The sequence below is a fragment of the Schistocerca gregaria genome, chromosome 5, assembly GCF_023897955.1.
Source record: "Schistocerca gregaria isolate iqSchGreg1 chromosome 5, iqSchGreg1.2, whole genome shotgun sequence".
Taxonomy (NCBI): domain Eukaryota; kingdom Metazoa; phylum Arthropoda; class Insecta; order Orthoptera; family Acrididae; genus Schistocerca; species Schistocerca gregaria.
In genome coordinates this window covers 404,909,279-404,932,670 of record NC_064924.1, presented here as the reverse complement: position 1 = coordinate 404,932,670, position 23,392 = coordinate 404,909,279, and the positions used below count along the sequence as shown (strand labels likewise).

The 23,392-nt window shown below is 42.9% G+C and overlaps 1 protein-coding gene across 2 annotated transcripts in view; it reads right to left on the bottom strand.

The window, feature by feature from the left end:
• The window catches only part of LOC126272446 (regulator of G-protein signaling 17), a 1,065,106-nt gene that overhangs the window by 387,795 nt on the left and 653,919 nt on the right, over nt 1-23,392 (bottom strand). The window lies entirely within an intron of this gene.

The window sequence follows — 23,392 nt, the reverse complement described above, 5'->3', positions numbered from 1 at the left end:
CAGCCGATTGGGTGATACAGGCACAGAAGCCATTCCAGTCCTACCGGTACGAGTCCTCGCTTCCGGAACGTGGCTCACACAAGAGACGTCGGCCGTTCGAAATTGGCACCCAATCCAGGCGACTGTTTATGGGATTTGAGAAAAGAGAAAAGAAACAATAAATATAAAATTCGTAAAACTGGCTACGCAAGCACCCAACGCTTCACACCCTTCCCCGCGCTCCCAGCCGTTTCAAAAATGCGTCCAGTATTCCGTCTCACTGCGCCGCTGAGAATAAGAAATAGGAGGTATACGAAAATACCGGCTCGGCGCGAAACGGGAACTAACCGTTTGCAAGGAAGAAACGTGCTAGAATAACGAAATGTTTCAGACAGTAAGGAAGCAAGTCTCGTGGAATACTCCTTACTCATTAACGAATACAGACTACACGCAGCAGCACTGCTGAGGCATTGAATATTAGCAAGGTGCAAGTGGACGAAGCCGGCCGGAGTGGCCGAGCGGTTCTAGGCGCTACAGTCTGGAACCGCGCGACAGCTAAGGTCGCAGGTTCGAATCCTACCTCGTGTATGGATGTGTATGATGTCCTTAGTTAGGTTTAAGTAGTTCTAAGTTCTAGGGGACTGATGACCGCAGAAGTTAAGTCCCATAGTGCTCAGAGCCCATTCTTTGCAAGTGGACGGACAGACATCTTTTATAATTTCTCTTTTTATGTACTGGCAGTTCTCTGCTGCTACGGTCGCAGGTTTGAATCCTGCCTCTGGCATGGATGTTTGTTATCTCCTTAGGTTAGTCATAAGTCCCATAGTGCTTAGAATAACTTTGTACTGACAGTTATCTCACACGGCAGATCAACGACATCAGAATGCAGAAGGAGTGGAAACCACTGCATCATAGACACACAAAACACGTGGCCTGTGACTCAAATAGTGTTGCTTTAATCTCTCCATTGGCAAAAGATTCCGCATTAATCCCCCATTCGAACCTCCCAGAGGGTATAGCCAAGGGGGAGATGACCATGGGAAAAAGATGCTATAACAAACGAAAGCGTAACGTTCTACGAATCTGGGCGTGATATGTCAGGAGTTTGAACGTTGTAGGAAAGCTGGAAAGCCAGAAAATCAGAAAAGGAAAGTGCTAAGGCTTGATCTATATCTCTTTTCTTTTTTGGACCAAACTGCTGAGGTAATCGGTCCTTAGGCTTACACACTAAGTAAACTAACTTACGCTAAGGACGATGTCCGAGGGAGGACTCGAAACTCCGACGTGGGGAGCTGTAAGGTTTGATCTAATCGTAGTGAGGGATCAGTGAAGAGAAATGGAAATAAGAGAAGAATTTCTAGTATAATGAATATAGAGTGTCAACAGCAGCGGAAAACGGTATAACTGGAGTAGGACTCGTTATGAATAATAAGGTATACGAGGATGTTGAACGGTTAATTCAGTATGTAAAGGTAGATGAAAATATAATAATCATGAGGGACTGCAATGCGGTTGCAGGGAAGGAGTAGAAGAATGGACCAGAGAATATGGACTTGGAAGTAGGAATGAGGGAGCAGAAAGACTAATTGAGCTGTGAAATAAATTTCAGCTAGTAACAGCGAAAACTCTGTTCAGGAATCACAAGAGGAGGAGCTATAGGTGGAAAAGGACCGGCAACACGGGAAGATTCCTGCTGACCAGATAAATATTCTGAAATTAGATACTTGATTATAGTTGTACCTAGCAGAAGATCAGATTCAGATCAAAATTTAGTAATGTTGAACAGTAGACTGAATTTTAAGAGAATTGTAAGAGAGAATAAATGTGGAAGTAAGTGGGATACTGATGTACTAAGGAGGGTTGAGACGCTTTTGAAGTTTGCTGAAGAAGTGGACACTGGGATAAGGAATGACATAGTAGGCAGTTCAATTCAAAAAGAGTGGCCATTTCTAAAAAGAGTGATGGAATGACAAACATAGATATTAGGAAATTAGCTGCGAAGAAATCTTGGATGAACGAAATCTACTTCAGCTGACGGACGAAATAATGTAGTATAAAAATATTCACGGAAAGACAGGAATACAGAGATATAAATCGCTTAGGAATGAAATAAATAGGAGATGCAGGGAAGCCAGAGTGAAATGGCTGCAGGAAAAATATGAAGAAATCGAAAAAGAAATGATCGTCAGAAGGACTGACTCGGCATATCTAAAAGGCCATACGACTTTCGGTGAAATTAAAAGGAGGGGTGGCTAAATTAAGAGTAAAATGGGAGTTTCACTGTTAAAAATACACTGAAGGCCTCTATGAGGGGGAGGAATTGTCTGATGACGTGACAGAAGAAGAAATTTGAGGAAGAATTTCCTGAGAACTTACGTTTGGACCACAGCATTGTATGGTGGTGAAACATGGACTGTGGGAGAACAAGAACAGAATAGAATCGAAGCACTGAAGTGTGATGCTACAGCGTGATCTTGAAAATTAAATGGAATGATAAGAAAAGGAATGAAGAGGTGCTCCACAGAATTGGCAGGGGAAGGAATACGTGGAAGACACTGAAAAGAAGAGGGAATGGGAAAACAGAACATGTGTTAAGACATCGGGGAATAACTCCCACGGTATTAGAGGGAGCTGTGGAGGGAACAAACTGTAGAGGAGGACAGAGATTAGGATACATCCAGCTAATAATTGTGGACGTACGTGGCAAATGCTACTCTGAGATGAAAAAGTTGGCGCAGGAGCAGAATTCGAGGAGGACTGCATCATCCCACTCAGAAGTCTGATGAGTGAAGAAAGTCCAGTTGTTGTTGTTATTGTTGTTGTGGTCTCCATCCGAAGACTGGTCTAATACAGCTCTTGATGCTATTCTATCCTGTGCGAGCCTCCTCATCTCCAAATAACTACTGCAACCTACATCCTTCTGAATCTGTTTACTGTATTCATATCTTGGTCTCCCTCTATGATTTTCAACCTGGCGTTCATTAAACCACCTATTGCTCAACATGTTGCTTAAAAGGTTATCTGCAGACTTACAAGGTACATTTTTCAGAAATTCCAGTACTAGATCTTCATGCTACATCGTGTCATAAGCTACTGACAAGTCAACGAAAACTGCTCTAGGCGACAGTGCCTTCTTCATCTGAAACCAGCTATGAGAATCCTTAATGGAGCAATCAGATCTACACTTATATGCTTGCTGCTAGAACTGTCAATCACGTATCCATCCCACCTTCGTCTACAACCTTCGCCATCAAGTTTCTAAAAATGACTCAGTCCCTCTTCATGTAGATTTATTTTCGCTCCCTAGCGAACGTCACGTAACCAGAAGACCACCACATGAATAAGAAGTCCAACGTCTTTACAATGGGTTGAAACGGGGCGCTGAATGGAAATATGACTGGCAAACCAAGAAAAACCTAAACCGCGAAGCTTTTGGCAATACGGTTGTTAGGCTTTTTTCATTCTAAGGAGGTGTGTGTACAAATTAACACTAAGGGCGTTCAATAACTACTGCAATACTTTTTCTGAAAGCAGGTTGGTTTTTTTCATGATTCCAATACACTATTTTATTCCCCACTCTTTTTGCTATAAAACCCTATTTTCCAACATAATCACCGTTCAATAAGACGACGCTACGCCACCTTTCTGAGGGGACCTGTATGTCCGTATCGTACCACTGTATTGGTCTACGTCGAAACCGACGTCTTGCTCTATCAATAACATCCCCATCATCCCGATGTACTGCCTCCTGCGGAGTGCATTCTTCATTGGAGCAAACAGATGGAAGTTGGAAAATGCGAGATCCGGGCTTTAGGCTGGATGAGGAAAAATATTCCGATGAAATTTTGAAAGGTCCTCCCGTGTGCTCCGACTTGTGTGAGGCCTTGCTTTGTAGTTGGGAAGTTCGTTTGCATTTTTATGATGACGAAAACACTGAAGCCGTTTCTTCAATTACCATCGGGGAGGAGGGGAGGACATTAAACTGAATAACCCCTCCAGAGCTCCAGAAGATAGTTGCCGTGACTTTACCAGCTGAGGTTGCGGCTTTGAAATCTTTTCTCGGAGGAGCGGAGGAGAGGCGGTGTGGCGTCACTCCATGGATTACCGTTTTGTTTCCCGTTCTAAATGATGAACCTATGTTCGAGTAAAATTGTCACTTCCAGCCTCGTAATGAGCTAGCAATTCCGCGCAGACAGTCCTTCCTTGCCCTTTATGGTCTTCTTTTACCCTAACTGGTGGACGAGTGTGTCAGCACTACCAACAGAGACGTCCACTTGTGCGGAGAGGTGTCTGACAGTAATCTGCCGATTACCTCGAGAGTGTCCGCACGTTCCAACATTGCAGGAGTCATATATATGGGATACTGAGGTTTTCCGCCAAAAGAAACTCAATGAAATCTCTCTGTCTGGAACGCACATCCGACATAGACTCTACGTGCAGCGCCACCACCTATGGGAACTTCATGAAACTATATGTGTTACAGTGGGAATATTCCACGGTGTTCCACAACAAATTCCGCATTTGTTCAACCCAAACTGGCCGTGAAAAAAATTGTTGCATCACTTATTGAACATTTCTTGTAGATTTCCTATTGGAGAATGTATGTGAAAATACAACGCACACTGCCAGCACGTTTGACTGTGGTGGTATTTTGATAATGAGCCACATTGTAAATAAGTACCCGAGAGACGTTTCTTGATGCTATCAAGAGTCTACATGAAGCATCCGACGATTTGCTCCAGTGGACTGAGTCTTCTGACATTCGTGTGTAGTTTAGGCTGTGAAATGTTAATGTAGTGTAATACGTAGTTGCAAGTGTGTATTTTTGGGTAAATATGTATAACAATTTTGTTGTAATTGATGCGTATGGTAATAATAATAATAAAATTACTATACTTCTCCCGACAATGTTACAGTAGATAGCTACTTTTCGACTAGTTCCTCCGACCGACTATTTACAACCGACCGCGTCTGTAGACTCTGCTTTAACGGCATTCGCACTGACATGCGCTTAAAACAAGCACCCGTGAAAGTCACTGCTGAACCAAGAAATGCTTAACTACAAGAAGTCGCGCCTCAAAGAGGTTGTGTCTGTTCTCGTACCTATCGCGATGCAGTAGAGAAACCGAACCTATCCACTTGACTCAATTCAGGAGCGTCAGTACACTACCTGGTCTTAATACGCGCCTGACAACGTATGATTTCTGTGAGGCCTTCTGTTATTCCATAATGTGTGACAGCAATCAGTCACTGACCCTGGCGCCCAGGAGAAAGCTTCCGGTCGGCGCTCTGCACCTGTGGGAACGCGTGGGCGGTGCCTGCATTATGGAGGAGCACCAGGGATTGCAGACATCCGACCGCGTCCCCTGCTGCCTGACCGAACCCATGCATATTGTAGTGCGACCTTTGACTGCTGTTAGCATAGCGGGGCTAGGACGACTGAGCTCCTGCCACCCACTGGCGCTTTTCCCACTGCACTGTGAAATACCCATGACCACTGTGACAGTTTTTAAATCGGAGTTTCACAGATTCCTTGGAATAATAATAATAATAATAATAATAATAATAATAATAATAATAATACACTACTGGCTATTAAAATTGCTGCATATCGAAGATGACGTGCTACAGAAGCGAATTTTAACCGACAGGAAGAAGATGCTGTGATATGCAAATGACCAGCTTTTCAGAGCAGTCACACAAGGTTGGCGCCGATGGCGACACCTACAACGTGCTGACATGAGGAAAGTTTCCAACCGATTTCTCATACACAAACAGCAGTTGACCGGCGTTGCCTTGTGAAACGTTGTTGTGATGCCTCGTGTAAGGAAGAGAAATGAGTACCATCATGTTTCCGAATTTGATAAAGGTCGGATTGTAGCCTATCGCGATTGCGGTGTGCCGTATCGCGACATTCCTGCTCGCGTTGGTCGATATCCAATGACTGTTAGCAGAATATGGAATCTGTGGGTTCAGGAGGGTAATACGGAACGCCGTGCTGGATCCTAACGGCCTCGTATCACTAGTAGTTGAGATGACAGGCATCTTATCAGCATGGCTGTAACGGATCGTGCAGCCACGTCTCGATCGCTGTGTTATCAGATGGAGACGTTTGCAAGACAAGAACCATCTGCACGAACAGTTCGACGACGTTTGCAGCAGCATGGACTATCAGCTCGGAGAACATGGCTGCGGTTACCCTTGACGCTGCATCACAGACAGGAGCGCCTGCGATGGTCTACTCAACGACGAACCTGGGTGCACGAATGGCAAAACGTCATTTTTTCGGTTAAATCCAGATTCTGTTCACAGCATCATGGTGGTCGCATCTGTGTTTGGCGACACCACGTCTCGGTCACCTCTTGTTAGCATTGACGGCACTTTGAACAGTGGACGTTACATTTCAGATGTGTTACTTCTCGTGGCTCTACCCTTCATTTAGTTCCTGCGAAACCCTACATTTCAGCAGGATAATGGACGACCGCATTTTGCTGGTCCTGTACGGGCTTTTCTGGATACAGAAAATGTTCGACTGCTGCCCGGGCCAGCACATTCTCCAGATCTCTCACCAACTGAAAACGTCTGGACAATGGTGGTCGAGCAACTGGCTCGTCACAATACGCCAGTCACTACTCTTGATGAACTGTGGTATCGTGTTGAAGCTGCATGGGCAGCTGTACTTGTACACGCCATCCAAGCTCTGTTTGACTCAATGCCCAGTCGTATCAAGGCCGTTATTACGGCCAGAGGTGGTTGTTCTGGGTACGGATTTCTCAGGATCTATGCACCCAAATTGAGAGAAAATCTAATCACATGTCAGTTCTAGTATAATATATTTGTGCAATCAATACCTGTTTATCATCTGCATTTCTTCTTGGTGTAGCAATTTTAATGGCCAGTAGTGTAATAATAACTCATTTCCATGTACAGTGGTTACTGAAATAAGGGCAGATTTTCTCTTCGATAGACAGCACTATATTTTAATCCCTGCTGCGTGTGACTAGCAATACCGGTTACTGAGGTAAGGACAGCTCCCATGTTCGAAAGACCACACTGTATTCTAATACTAGATGCTTGTAACTAACATATTGTCATCACATAAGAGTCCATAAATATAAATAATATCGGACCGTCAGTCTGATACGTCATACTTCTAAACTGTTGACTACAATAATGTAAACAAGAATAGAAAGAAACAACTATTTAAATACTGGACGAGTTCCAGTTCGATCTCACTAAGTTAAAAGCTACCAGAGAAACATTTCTGATGTGGTACTTAGTAACGGAAGACAGACTTGAGAAAAATCATGATAACTTCCTAGAATTTGTGGATGTGTAGACTGCTTTAGACATTTTAAGGTAGAATGAGATATTCACAATCCTACGATCGTTATAGAGACAGCCGAATAATCTATGACATCTAGAAACTCCAAGTTGGAGGAATAGGGGCCGGCCACTGTGGAGTGGTTCTAGGCACTTCAGTCTGGAACCACTCTGCTGCTACGGTGGCAGGTTCGAATCCTACCTCGGTCATGGATGTGTGTGATGTCCTTAGGTTAGTTAGGTTTAAGTAGTTCTACGTCTAGGGGACTGATGACCTCAGATGTTAAGTCCTATAGTGCTTAGAGCCATTTGAACCATTTGGAGGAGTAGGACAGCAAGATCAAGAATGATAAATTCGTGTTAAGAATGGTGCAAGGAAAGGTGCAAAAGGTTTGAGGTCGATCTGGCCCTTTCTATCCGGATAGAAGGACGACTTAGAAAACTTGCTAAAAGGAATAGACAGGATACGTATCACAAAATATACCTGAGGGATACACAAAACAAAGTCGAAGGTAACGCTAAGTATAAAGGAGGACTCAGAAATGCTTAGCATCAAAAGTGGAAACGACGATGTATTGGGAGAACTGAAAGAATATCCTCACGCACGGTGTCCCATTTATGTTGACCATATCAAATAACTTTTTGTCTAGAAGTGAAACAAAATACGTATCAAACAAATATTGTTAAGCTAGCAGTGGGACATTAATCAGCATGACTGCCTTTCTTGCAACTTTTCTCGTTTCGAAGACGTAAACAGCAGTACGTGTTTTCCAAACAGCACCCTAAATTTTTATTTTGTAATCCATTCTCTCTTCTCATCTGTTCAGAAACTTATCACAGTGCGTCAGTAACGTAAGCGTGACGTTATTAAAAACGTAACGCAAAAATGACTTTGACTCTTGCGTACTAGCAAAATTGCAGCTACCTGGACTAACATAGTTCGGCGTCATGCTGAAGCTGAGGGTAAACAAGTGGAAACAGAAGGAAAATGTACATCGGTCATTCAGTCAAGCACAGTACAAGAAAAATAATGATGAAACCGTATTCAATGAATGGTGGCTTTTACTGTGTACAACATACCGTTTAAAACTACTAAAGTACTACAACATCTACTAGAATCGTAAATAACAATTTATTACTGCATTTACTGTTCTACTAACATTCGCCACAGATGAGTAGCATTTCTACCTTCTCTTCGATGGTGCACGTAATGTTGACACAAACCTTCAACTGACTGGATGTCGATGTAGATTTTCCAAGTGTTTCCATTTGTTTACTGTCATCTCAGGCAAGTGGATGCACTGTGTTAGCCAGCTGCCAACACTGCGCCCTAGTACACGAGAGTCAAAGTTGTTTCCTTGTTCCATCTTTAACAACATCACGTGAATTTGTTTATGAACAGGTCTTGAGAAGAGGAAGTGTTTTACGAAATTTAAAATATAGGGTGTTGTTTCAAAAAAGGCTTACTATTGTTCTTATCTTCAACATGAACAAAGTTACAAGAACGGTACTGATGCTGTTTAATGTCTCTGTGCAGTTAAGCAAAATGCATAATGTTTTTAAACGTGTATGGAACGAAGCGGGTTGTATGCACAGTTTAAACGCTGCATGCTTTGACACTTTTTGGCAAAAATATTTGCCGCAACCTGAAGTTCCCACAGAACTGTCAGACTTCACACTGACATCATTCGAACATCCAGTCCCTAAAGTGGCGCATACAAAATTGAAGCTCTGTCTCGTACTGGCCGCATGCAGACAACAACACCAGTTGACTGCAGATTATAGCCAAGGAGAATGCAGCAGAACTGCGGAATATCTTTTTGGAAGAAAGCGGGAGGGCTGTGTGTTACCAGAAATGTTACTAGAAGGTAGGCAATATTTTACATTCAGTAAATTTCGTCTCTAGGCGTCCATTACGAACAAGAGTACAAACCCCCATGCATCGTCCTGCACAAAGGTGAGCAAGGGAACACCTGGAATGGAATCTCAGTCAGCGGCGTCGGGTTCTATTAAGCCTGCAGAACAAGATTCATCTGATGCCTGACGATCGTCGTAGATGAGTATGAATGGGACATGATGCTAACAGACATCTGATGAGGTATACGGTACCACGACTCCGCATGGAGGCGGGTTAGACATTTGCTGGGGAGCTGTCACGTACTTACTGGCTGACACAAAAAACTGGAGCAGCTAGAAGGAGAGGAAGAAACGAAATGAAACTTTGCCGGTTGAGAGGGATTGTGATACACACTCATGCTCATAAATTAAGGATAATAATGATACAAGGTGAAACAACGCTCTGGTGGGCGGTTTGCGGGCTTAAATCACATCGTGGTATGATAGAGCGGTGCATTTGACCTGCAGTCGTCGCAGGTTGGCCCTGGCAGCAGTCCGCATACGCAGAGGTGTGTTGGTGCATGTCAGAGTACGGTGCAGTGAGTAAGTGTGCAGACGTTTTCAGACGTGCTAATGGTGACTGTGTGTTGAAAATGGCTCAAAGAACACATCTTGCTGATATTATGAGGGGTAGAATAATAGGGCGACTGGAGGCTGGTCAAACGCAGCAGGTCGTTGCAGGGCCCTCCGTGTGCTACAAGTGTGATCTCAAGATTATGGCAAAGATTCCAGCAGACAGGAAATGTGTCCAGACGCTACAGTACGGGACGTCCACAGTGTACAACACCACAAAAAGACCGATATCTCACCATCAGTGCCTGCAGACGGCCACGGAGTACTGCAGGTAGCCTTGCTCGAGACCTCACCGCAGCCACTGGAACAGTTGTCTCCAAACACACAGTCTACAGACTACTGAACTGGCATGGTTTATTTGCCCGGAGACCTGCAAGGTGCATTCCACTGGCCCCTGGTCACAGGAGAGCCCGTAAAGCCTGGTGTCAAGAACACAGTACATGGTCATTGGAACAATGGTCCCAGTTTATGGTCACGGACAACTCCAGGTATAGTCTGAACAGTGATTCTCAACGGGTTTTCATCTGGCTTGAACGAGGAACCAGATACCAACTCTTTAATGTCCTCGAAAGGGACCTGTTTGGAGTTCGTGGTTTGATGATGTGGGATAGAATTATGATGGGTGCACGTAACCCCTGCATGTCTTTGACAGAGGAACTGTAACATGTCAGGTGTATCGGGACATCATTTTGCACCAGTATGTCCGCCTTTTCAGGGATGCAGTGGGTCCCACCTTCCTCCTGATGGATGATAACGCACGGCCCCACCGAGCTGCCATCGTGGAGGAGTGCCTTGAAACAGAAGATACGAGGCGAATGAAGTGGCCTGCCTGTTCTCCAGACCTAAATACCATCGAGCACGTCTGAGATGCTCTCGATCGATGTATCGCTGCACGTCTTCAAACACCTACGACACTTCAGCAACTCCGATACGCACTGGTGCAAGAATGGGAGGCTATACCCCAGCAGCTGCTCGACCACCTGATCCAGAGTATGCCAACCCGTTGTGCGGCCTGTATGCGTGTGCATGGTGATCATATCACATATTGATGTCGGGATACGTGAATAGGAAACAGTGGCGTTTTGTAGCACATGTATTTCGGGACGATTTTCTCAACTTATCACCAATACCGTGGACTTACATATCTGTGTCGTGTGTGTTCCCTATGTGCCTATGCTATTAGCGCCAGTTTCGTGTAGTGCCACGTTGTGTGGCAGCACATTCTGCAATTATCCTTAATTTATGAGCATGAGTGTATTTCGGCGAATACAAGATTGTGCGTAATTTATAAAGACCTTGGCGGTAAGAACGCACTTATCAGTATGAACGCGTGGAGGTATGCACTCATTCGGTTGGGAAGAGTGTCGTAAAGCTGTTGTATCCCCTCCTGAGGCAATATGGCCCACAACAGCTGTAACCGGCTCTTGACATTAATACTGGCACTAGGACGCAGTTGAGGTGCGAGCAGGTCCCACACATCTTACATCTGGGGATACTGCTGGCTGCAGCCGGCCGCGGTGGCCGAGCGATTCTAGGCGCTTCAGTACGGAACCGCGCGACTGCTGTAGTCGCAGATTCGAATCCTGCCTCGGGCGTGGATGTCTGTGATGTCCTTAGCTTAGTTAGGTTTAAGTAGTTCTACGTTCTAGGGGACTGATGACCTCAGATGTTAAGTCCCATAGTGCTCAGAGCCGTTTGAACCATACTGCTGGCTGGGAGGTGCCTCTATGTGACTCTCATAGTGCACACAGACACGTGAGAAGAGTGGGTGAGCGTTGTCCTGTTGAAAAATAGCACCATGATACTCTAACATGAGAGATAACACATCGCAAAGCAAGATACCGTACCGCTGTACCGTGAGAGTTTCCCTTATCACTACCAGCTTCGACCTGAATACATACTCGATGGGTACCTGCACCCTGCCAGTGCAACTAACACCCCTGCACCTTTCCAAAACGTAGGAGAATGGGATTTCTCCACAGTTCGCCGCCATAATCGTCGACGAGGGTCATCCACCGTTCACCCCTGACACAAAGCGACATATTCATAAACACAGCATGTTTCTCAGACACGGCGCACTCTAATCGCGGCCACCTGTGCTATGGTGTTAACGGCATTCTACGCATATGACGATAATTCCCTATCCCGTCTTCTGCTACTCTGTGCCCCAGAATCTATTACTTGTACTCGGATGGATTTACAATTTACTTGGTAGACAACACAGCGATCCTCTCTTCTGGTTGGATGTCGGTCGTAATCTTGACGACGAGTATACCTGCCCTCATATCCCCATGTAGTCCAACATCAGGTCACTGTCATATGTGAATGCCCCCAAAATCTGGCTATTACGTAATTCTATCAGTCGGCCAAATGGAGACCCACAATGAAGTGGCCATCAGTCTTTAACAGGTGCAAATAACGCTGTCTCACATGAGCACGCAGCATCTCCGTGTCCTTCACGGGATTATTCAACATCTCAAAGCGGCCAGGTCCCTTATATTTCCTTTCAGGCTTGGGAACAATACTAAACATGAACAGCACTAACTCACTCTCGGGACCATTTACGTACCGGCTTATGTACGAATTTACATCCGACTCTGTCTTTTGCGTGCTTCTGTTTTTTGTCAGTCTGAAAGTTATCTTAATAAAAATAATACAATTTTTGTAACTAATTAAAAGTTTTGCTTGGTGACAATGTAAGCTATCTGTAATGTTATGTAATATTTCAACACAAGAAACTTTGAATGTAAGAATTCGACTACGAGAAGATGTTGCAAAATCTGACTGCGAGAAAGTAACTTTAAACTCATTATCTGGTTCCCTGTCTATTTAAATACTCTTAATGGCAAGAATGAGGAGTGAATTCAACACAGTGAATCATTAAACTTTTAAATTGGTAAATCGCTCTGGAAAAATTCGGTGATCCCTTTTGTATTATTTAATTTTAGCTTACCTGTTGCCCAATGGAAACACCGTGACAGTGCCCTTGTCTTGAAAGCGCGTCGCATTTTCTGAATACAACTAACCACTGATCTGCCCTTGGTGCAACGCACTCTCTTTTTTTAAAAAAAAAATGCAAAGCATAACTGGTTCATAACAAATCTGCGTAAGTAAAAACGATAACTCATATTTTGGCATGGACTTCGGATGCGGACACTTACTTGAATAAATTATAGCATCAAATGTAATTACTTTTCTAACTAGAAAAGTTTTGTAATGAAAAACTGAAACTTTATCTGCTTTATAAACATAAACACACCAAGGAAAAAAATGCAGTTTTTGAGGGGACAAACGTGAGTTAGCTTTAACATCAAATGAGATCGTTTCAAAAATGCAACGCGTAAAAATGACATTAAGTATTCGACAGTTATTCTTACCCCAAAATTCATATTGAAAATTGTGCGTGGCTGTTTATCTTTTCCCATTCTCAAGTCTCTGGATGTCTAAACCAAGAATGCGTAACTACAAGCTAGCGCAATAAAGTACAAAATCTAAAATCAATTACGTTAAACTAAATCCTCTACTACTACTCATCAATATAATCATAATAACGTATTCTTCTCAGAATGCTCCAATCTCTTTCCTCACCTCAAATAATTAATCAGTAAATCAACATGCTTCTCTTCTTCAAAATGTAACTACATCTGTACCACTCAGGCTATGCCGTATTACTGCTCACGACACACTGCTGCGGCTACTGTGTCTCCTCATCTCACGATTAGCAGTGTGCATCATCTCCTGCGCATCTTCGGCAAGGCAGAGATGGTCCATGCAAGCGTCCAGGTGACACACCATCCCTGGTAACTTTCAGCGCTTATAATTTCAAACAGTACACGGACGCTTATGGATTCATGACATTCAAATACTAGAGAAAATTCCCATGAAATTATCTCCCTTATCAAGGGCATAGGTCGTACACGTTTCATCGCTGTCGAACGGAATTTGAAAACGGTGCAGTATCGGGATGTTCTGTTGTCCGCAGCGCGGAATAACCACACAGTCCGGAGGGCGGGGTGGTGGGGGGGGGGGGGGGAGGGGTGGCGGCTTGTCACTGTTCGCAGGGCTCCCTCCGTCGGTGGTTCGAGTCCTCCCTCGGGCATGGGTGTGTGTGTTGTCCTTAGCGTAAGGTAGTTTAAGGTAGTGTGTAAGCTCAGGAACCGATGACCTCAGCAGTTTGTTCCCTTAAGACCTTACCACAAATTTCCAATTTTTTTCCTGTTGTCCAGCCCAACGAGCGCAGTTTAGGCGATGGATTCGTCTTTCGCGGTTGAGTACAATCTGGAGAACACTTCTTCCAACAGGCACTTATCGACCCAGAAAGAGTGCCTCGGTCCATTTTTTTAGATGAACTCATTGAGCATTGATCTTAACTGAAACTTGTGGTCCGCCAACGGAGGAGTTATCCTCACACACTGGGTAGTCTCATCAGGGCTGCAGACGAAAATCGGAACAGTCTTCAGCTGTAACACCCCTACTACCTTCTGAACAGCATGTTAAGAAGCCAAACAAGTAGCAAATGTGCAGCCGGCCGCTGTGGTCGAACGGCTCTAGGCGTTTCAGTCCGGAACCACACTGTTGCTACGGTCCCAGGTTCGAATCCTGCCTCGGGCATGGATGTGTGTGATGTCATTAAGTTAGTTAGGCTTAAGTAGTTCTAAGTCTATGGGACTGATGACCTTAGATGTTAAGTCCCATAGTGCTTAAAGGCATTTGATTTTGCAGATGTGCGGCGTGAAGGAAATGGTAACTAAATGTTACCAGAAGCAGATTTAGCTTTTACGGGTGTGCAAAGATGTGCTCTTTTGTAAAGACTGTCTTTACTTTCTTTATTGTTTTGCTTTTATTTCAGAGAAAAATTGCTTAAAAATTTCATAAGAGTTACATTTTCATTCACTCCTCCCACTGAATCTAAGACCACGCACGTTACGATGTGCAGGTGATGCAAACATCCCTTTTCTTTTGAGCAGTGGGGAAGAGGATTTTAATGAACGCTCCTAATGATAGCTGGAAAAAAACGCCATATCAACGTTGGATTCTGATAAAGGAAATAAAGACAACGATTAAAGAGATTTTCTTGTAGCTGGTGTAAGCTCCACATACTAGGCTGAATAAACTAAGCTTATAACAATTGTACTTCACTTGCTGTTTAGAGCATCGTACTGGATAGAAATCATTGTAAATACAGCAGGATGTTGAGGACGATCAACATTCGAAAATTAATTTAATAACACTGATATCGTACTCTTAGTTAGCAGTAGTATGTGCAACGCAAGTCAGGTGTAATCAAATTGACGGGTTTTGTATAACAAATGAATAGACGTAACTGACAAAAGTATACAGTACGTTTATAAAACAGAGTAAAAAGGACGTCACCATTTTGCTAACTTCCTCTACCCGTTCGACTGCTATATTCGAGAAATTGTGCAAGTACTGGTTCAGGCCTAAGTAACACTACATCCAGTAAGTGCTCCAAGGATTGCTCTTGGCCACTATCACGTAGGGGTCATTTCGTAGGCCTGACGTTGGTATTATTTCCCTGCATCTACCTACTCTTCTTCTCAGCCCTCTCTCCTATAGTGAGGCTAAAGCACTTCCGTCTTATACGATGGGTCAATCACTACTCTGAATTACATTTTGTACCTGCGTTGAAGGTGCAAAGCTGGGACACTATCACTGTAGGCACAGGCAGTAGCGGCAACAGGAAATACCTTTGAAGTCTCTTTCTGCTACAGAAGTCACGAAACAAATATCATGTTCACGAGTAGTAGTACTGTTAATCGAGCATAATAGATTTACAAATATCTATATATACATTTCCTTTACCACTGCTTGATCATTATTATTGTTATTACTATTACTGTGCTGACACAACTTTGCGCCCAACCTAAACATGTACAAATTAAAAAAAATTAAAAACACGTCCTATCATGTAAACAGAAAAGAGTAGGCCGAGGGAAGCAATAAAATAAATAAATAGTACAAATCGCTATATTGTCTCTATGCATATCAAAATATTTTCCTACTTTTAATTATGGCCAGAGTTATATTAATTGTTTTTGAATGAATAAAATTTTCCAAGTAAGGAAATATTTTCAAACTTATCACATCGTATGTCAAAAACTACTCAACTATCTAAAATAAATTTTTATGGCGAATGACAAAATACGTCATTCTGCAATTTTTCTTCCTAAAGTTGCGTTTGGTACTTATAATATTCGGTAAAAGGCATTTTTCTTCAATATTGTCAATGTTTATCTTGTAACAACTATAGTGTAAAATATGTACGTCCGTATGGTACAAGTTCTTGTACAGTTTTTAAGTACGTATAATATCTTTTCTTAACGCGCCATATAATCTGTAGGCTTTTTACGAAAAAATTATAAGGATGGGATATAGCTGGGTGTTCCTTCCGTGTATAGTTTGCGCATATTATCCGACATATCAGATCTTCTTGGGACAAAAAAGTTCATTCTTGGCCCTGTTCTTACTTGGCGACTTTCTCCTAGACAATACTTAAGACCGATCGTTCACTCTTAAAAAAATATTTATTCATAAAAATATTGATGATATATCAATAACCCACTATCTAACTAATTCGTGGGTCGTAAGAATTTACAATAGTGTTAACAAGCAGCTAATATCTGGTTGTGTTTATACAGTTTATTATAATGAGCAAGCTACTGTGCTATTTTCTCTACTGCGAACTACAGTTGAACTACTTTCCTACTGCACTACACTATCTGCAACATTACAGGTGTGCCAGCAGACAATAAACCTACTATTTTGGCCATGCCACAGAGCTAACCCCAGGGGGCTTGTCCCTGACAGTGGGCTAGCCCTAAGAACTTGATTATCGCCGCAGGATACTACCTACTGCTTTCAAAAATCTATTTCTACTAAACTACTCTATTACTAGCTCAGAAAACTAGTGCAATTGCCTTCGTCGGTGAGAAGTGCGTGTCCCCATAGTCCGTGACCCGCCGGATTCCTATAGTAACGGCGGTACAGGGCAAATGCGTAGTTACTTCTCTTGTCAATTTTTACCTTCATTGGTTATCCCTCAAGTATTCCCTTAATATCTCAGCAGAAACCTCGTTAGCCAAGGTGCTGAGGATGTCGAAGGTATTCTGATATCCTATCAGGTGATGGGTCTCATGTTTTATCAGTTGACGACTCACTTCGACTGCCACATCGTTGTGTATGGGTTACTTATAGATCAAGTGATTTGGAGTGCGCTCCAAAGCTCCACAGTCACACGAAGGCGTTGCCTGTTTCCCAAACCGGAACAGTTACGTCTGATAGAGCCCATGTCCCATGACAAAGTGCTGCAGACCTGTGCTAGGTTGAAAATACTTAAGTTTCATCTGTTCCCTGATGCTTGGCGAGAATTAATATGTCATACGTACTGTCTCATCGGCCTCCCAGGTCTCTTGCTATAGCTCCTCCCCTCGCCGTCTGATCAAAATTTTGTCAATTACTTGAACGCCACAATCTCGACTGTCTTTTCAGTTTTCCCCCTCTTTACTCAACAGCACGCTGCCTGCTCTCTTATTTTTTGTCAAGTCGGCAAAGCCCCATTATGACTAACAAGGACCCTCCCGGACTTGTCCTGTATGCCCTCATCGAACTTGGTAGCATATCCCGTTGCGCTCTTCGGGCAGTCATGGCTCGCATGATCCTCGTGAGTCTGTGTGGCCAAACTTCGGAGTCGTAACCCACGGTCGAAGTGAGAATCTGTTGTGATACGGTTTAATTAGATTCGCCGGGAGAGGGAATCTTTTGTGTCCAATTCCAATGAAATTCTTAAGTACTTCCAGCGACCTCTGGGTCATGGTCTCGACATGTGTGGCGAAGTTCCAATTTTTCATCAAAGACTGCTCCCATGTACCAGAAATCGCGACGCCAAAGAACGGCGAGCTATCGATTCTTCAGGTTGGGTTTCAAATTATCTGTCCCTTTATCAACAAATAGGTAAGTTTATTTGGGGCACTCTTTATTTGAGCTTTTCGGCACCTTTCTGATAGGAGAGATATTGCTCGCTCTATCTTAGAATCTAAATCCTCGCGGTTACGGCCGCCCACTAGCAGGAGGAGGTCGTCTGTGTAGGCCATCACCTCTAGCACATCGTCACTATTCACTGTTTTGCAGAGCAGCTACTAGTGGCTTCACCACATTGTCCAGACGAACGAGAAATGCCCCTTTCTCTCAAAATATCCCCTATAGGAAAACAAAAATTCACGAGAATGACAAAATACGTTAACGCTGTGTTCGACATTCCTCGAAAGTGCTTTAAGAGACAGCAGCTTCGCTCTGCCTCTCTTTCGAATACTTCAATCGCACATCGTAAGGCATGTGAGACTGAACCTAATAAGATAGCGTAGTTCATAAACCTGCGATATCAATTACTCTTAAATAGCCACTTAACTTCAGTCAATACCTTGGACTAACACTTTGTGGGGAAGTGAAATGGAATCATCAACATAGTTTCATCGCATGTAAAGCAGGTCGTGGAATTTTGTTCTTTTGACGAGCGAAACGTTCGTAATGACTGGGAAAAAGCACACGTCTTCCTAATTTTCAAGAAGGTTAGTCAAACAGTCGTACGAATCTACAGGTCCATATCTCTGACATCGGTTTGTTGTAGAATTTTGGAATATATTTTATGCTCTCGCATGACGACAGTTCTGGAGAATCGCTCTGATCCTCCACAAGGCCCAGAAAGTAGTCGATACACGCGTCGGGAAAGATGCCGTGTTCTTTGACTTCCGAAAGGCATTCACTGCGTTTCCGCACTGCCACCTAATGAACAAAATACGAGCGTACGGAATATCAGATAAACTGTGTGACTGGACTGAAGAGTTTCTAGCGAACAGAGCACAGCGTGTAATTTTGAACGAAGAGAACTTCTCAGATGTAAAAGTAACTTCGGGAGACTTGCACATGCTTCAGGTTAATGTTACAGGACCATTACTTTTCACAGCATATATAAATGACCTAGTAGATGACGTAGAAATTCCACGAAGCTTTTCGCGTATGATGCTACTGTATACAGAGAAGCTGAGAGATAGAAAATCATAGCGAAATGCAGGAAGACCTGCAAAGGATCGAAGCTTTGTGCAGTGAGTGGCAACTGACCCTCAACAAGAATAAATGTAGCATGCTGCAAATACATAGACAGAAATATGCTTTATTGTATGATAAAAAAAATGCAGAACAATCAGTATAATAAGTTACTCCCACAAAAAATATCGAGGAGTTCACGTACGGACAGATTTCAAGTGAACCATCATATAAAATTAATAGCGAGTACGGCAGATATCAGAGTGAGATTTGTCGGAAAAATCTTCAGGAAATGTAGTCCATCACCGGAGGAAGTGGCATGCATAACACGTGTTCGACCAATACTTGAATACTACTCTTCAGCATGGGATCTGTACCAGATAGGATACCAGACAGGACTGATAGCGTGAATAGAGAAGATCCAAAGAAGAGCAACACGTTTCGTCGCGTGTTCATTTAATAAGCAGGAAAGCGTCTCTGGGATGCTCAGGCAGCTCCAGTCCTGGGCATTGCAACAGAAGCGTTCTGCAGCACGTTATGCTCTAGTTTTAAAATTCCGAGTGTGTACGCTCCTAGAAGAACCGACTAATATATTGCTTCCTTCAATGTATATTTCGCGAAAAGATCATGAAGATAATATCAGAGTGATTCGAGATCACAAGGAGGCTTACCAGCACTCGTACATCCCGCATACCACTCGCGAATGGAACAGGAAAACTGGTAGATAGCGTACCCTCCGCCACACACGCTAAGGCAGTTTTCGGAGTATAGAGTTATGTATAGATGTAGATGTTCTTCCTTGATTTCCCCCCGGTCATTGTCATCTGTCTTCGATGTCGACGGCTTTCCTTCGCATCTGCAAAGCCCACGCCTGTGCGGCCTTGGTCAAATTTTTGTACTCTTCTGGGCCCGCTGCGTCTTATATGTCCTAAAGCGACATTATTATATTGCGTTGTGAGACCAAAGACATTGCTGCGATTGGTTATATTGTTTATTTTTATAAGCCTATTTCGGTGTGATTGTCATCTTCAGATTATCTGCGAGAAGTGCGTAGTTTCGTACACTATTTCAAATTTTTAAGTAGGTATTTTAACCACTTATAGAATTATAGTTTGCTACGTACATCACGTGGTCTTGATTTCCATATGATGTCGATGTTTCAGTTGCTGTTACATTGTTTTGTATGTTCGTTCTTTTGGTGCTACTGGAGCTATACATTTGGGTTGGAGCATAAGTTCGTAGCGTCTGCCCATAAGTTTAATAAATACAACAGATACACATAACAGAGACTTTATGATCAATAATATGTTCTCCTTCACTTTTTGCAACAGTCTGACAACTCTGGGGTAACTTTTTGATTTCACAACTATAGAAATCATGTAATTTTGGGTGAAGGACTTGTAGAGCCATGTTCGGATCGCATTTTCACCTGGAAAGGAAGTTCGATAAGGCTGTTCGATAGAAAGCGGTGAAAGTGAAAATCTGAGGCCGCAACATCAGGTGCGGAATGATCTCCCAGCCCAACTCTTGTACAGTTTTTCGTCAGTCTAATACAATGCGAGCGGACATTATCGTGGACTAGCATTACTTCCATGCAGTCATCCTGGACATTGTTGTTGGACAGCGACTGCAAAACGTCTCAGTTATTAAGGCTAAATGTGAGCAGTGATGGTTACGCCTCGAGGAAGCAATTGGTATTACACCACACTGTCGTTGATCCACCAGAAGCATAGCATTATCTGTTGTGGATCCGTGCAGGTCTTTATTCGGGGAGTTGCTGCTTTGTTTGAGTTCACCCATTCCTCTTTTCCTTATGTTAGAATAAAGACAACATTTCTTGTCACCAGTAATGATACAGGACAGGAATGGCCTGTGTTGTTCACGTGCCAACTGGTGGCGGGCAGGCAGAGATGCACATGTGACCACCCGCTGATTTGTGTGAGTTTGACTTAGAGCATGCGGCAGGCGTACACCCGATTTCTGAACCCTCCCCATTGCATACAAAAGTAGTACGGTGTTGGAGTGATCACAGTTCATCACTTCTGTCATTTCTGCAGTACACTGAGGTGCATCATGGTGGATTAATGCGTTTAAGCGATCTTCATCAAACCCCTAAGGTCTTCCTGAACATGGAGAGTCACTAATTTCAAAACCGTCCTCTTTTAAACGTGAAAACCGTTTTCTTGTTGTGCACTGTCCTCTGGCATTAGCCCAAGTACGGCACAAATATTTCCGGATGCCTCCGCTCCTGTCAGCCCTCTACTCAACTTAAACAGAAGAATATTTCGGAAATGTTCCGATTTCGCCACTTGCAACTCCATTTTCTAGCGTCCACAGCTGCACTTACTATCTCCAAATTACAAAATAACAATATGTAAACTGAAGTAGCAACAGTGAACTACAAATAAAAAATGACAATCAACCAATAAACCCAAAGCAACCGGAATACAAACATGCAAAACAATATCCCTCCGAATTCATCAGATTGGTTTGATGTGGTCCGCCACGAATTCCTCTCCTGTGTTAACGTCTTCATTTCAAAGTAGCACTTGCAATATACATCCTCAATTATTTGTTGAATATATTCCAATCTCTGCCTTCCTATACAGTTTCTGCCCTTTACACCTCCCTCTAGTACCGTGGAAGTCATTCCCTGATGTCTTAACAGATGTCGTATCATCCTGTCCCTTCTCTTTGTAAGTGTTTTCCGCATATTCCTTTTCTCTCCGATTCTGCGCAGAACTTCCTCATTCCTTACCTTACCAGTCTACGTAATTTTCAAAATTCGTCTGTAACGCTATACCTCAAATACTTCGACTCCCGTCTGTTCCGCTTTTCCGACAGTCCATGTGTCACTGCCACACAGTACTGTGCTCCAAACGTACGTTCTTCGAAATTTCTTTCTCAGATTAAGTCCTATGTTTGATACTAGCAGATTTCTCTTGGCCAGGAGTGCCCTTTTTGCCATTGCTAGTCTGCTTTTGATGTCCTCCTTGCCCCGTCCGTCATTGGTTGTCCTGGTGCCTAGGTAGCAGAATTCCTTAACTTCATCTGCTTCGTGACCATCAATCCTAATTTTAAGTTTGTCGCTGTTCTCGTTTTTGCTGCTTCTGATTACTTTCACCTTTCTTTGATTTACTCTAGTCCATAATCTGTACTCATCAGACTCTTCATTCCACTCAGCAGATTGTGTAATTCTTCCCCACATTCATTCAGGACAGCAATGTCATCAGCGAATTGTATCATCGATATCCTTTCACCTTGAATTACATTTCCACTCCTGAACCTTTCTTTTAGTTCCATCATTGCTTCTTCGATGTACAGATTGAACAGTAGGTGCGAAATACTACATCCTTGTCTTACACCCTTTTTAGTACGAGCACTTCGTTCTTGGTCGTTCACTCTTATTATTCCCTCTTGGCTGTTGTACTTATTGTATATGACCCCTATTTTTCTTAGAATTTCGAACCTCTTGCACCATTTTACATTGTCGGACGCTTTTCTCAAGTCTACAAATCTTATGAACGTGTCTCGATTTTTCTTTAGCTTTGCTTCCATTATCAACCGCAACGTCAGAATTGCCTCTCTGGCGCGTTTATCTTTCCTAAAGCCAAACTGATCATCATCTAACACATCCTCCTAACAGATGAAAAACAAAATTTGGGAATAGTTACCTGCGTAACTGTCGAGTTACGAAAGTTTGTATCATTATGACGTTTCATGACAGTTGATTCAACCATGTTACATGGTTACCGGCAGTTTGCTTTTTTTGGCATTCTCTAGGTCATATTTTTGTTCTTGTCAACTAGATTATACGGCTTGTATAGCTCGCGTTTATTTGATTCTACGATCGTATGTAATTTAATCCTATTGTTTCTATGGAACTGGTTCTACCAGATGCTGTTGTGTGCGAGGTTTGTGACAACTTACCGGTTTTGTTTACGTAAATGCATGGTTTCCAGTGGTTACTTTAATTTCGTAGTAACATGACATCTGATATATTTCTAGATTTTGTTTTTCTACTTATCTCTTGTTTAGAATATAGTACAATTGACATTTCCTGTGTAATATGTAGGTTTCAGATCGTTTTGTTCATTTAGAATAACTTGAGGGTAATTTTGTATGTGTCAATATATTTCAGTTTCTTCAAGAATACTCACTAGCGATCCTCTTTGTGGAATGCGGAAACTTGACGGCCTGTTCTCTATAGTCCTCTGTATGTCGTTGTTTGCAAGTGGTGGAAGATTCTGATGGATTATTGTTGCTTCCTCTAATTTGTGCTCGGTATCTAATATCGTATTCCGTCCAATTTGACCCATATAGAATGTATAACACACTTTACACTCAATTTTATATGTTCCTAGATTTGATAACATGGCTGGTTTTGTTTGCCTGGAGTACAGAATTTGACGTAGATGTAGAGGTTCTTCTTCTCTTCTTCGAACAGTTCTACAATTAAGAATTAAGAAGAACTGCAATTAGAGTGATCCATAGAAGAAAGCGATTTCTTGACAGAACACTTTGAAAATGCACAGGGCTACTGAAGATACTGCTGGCCCTA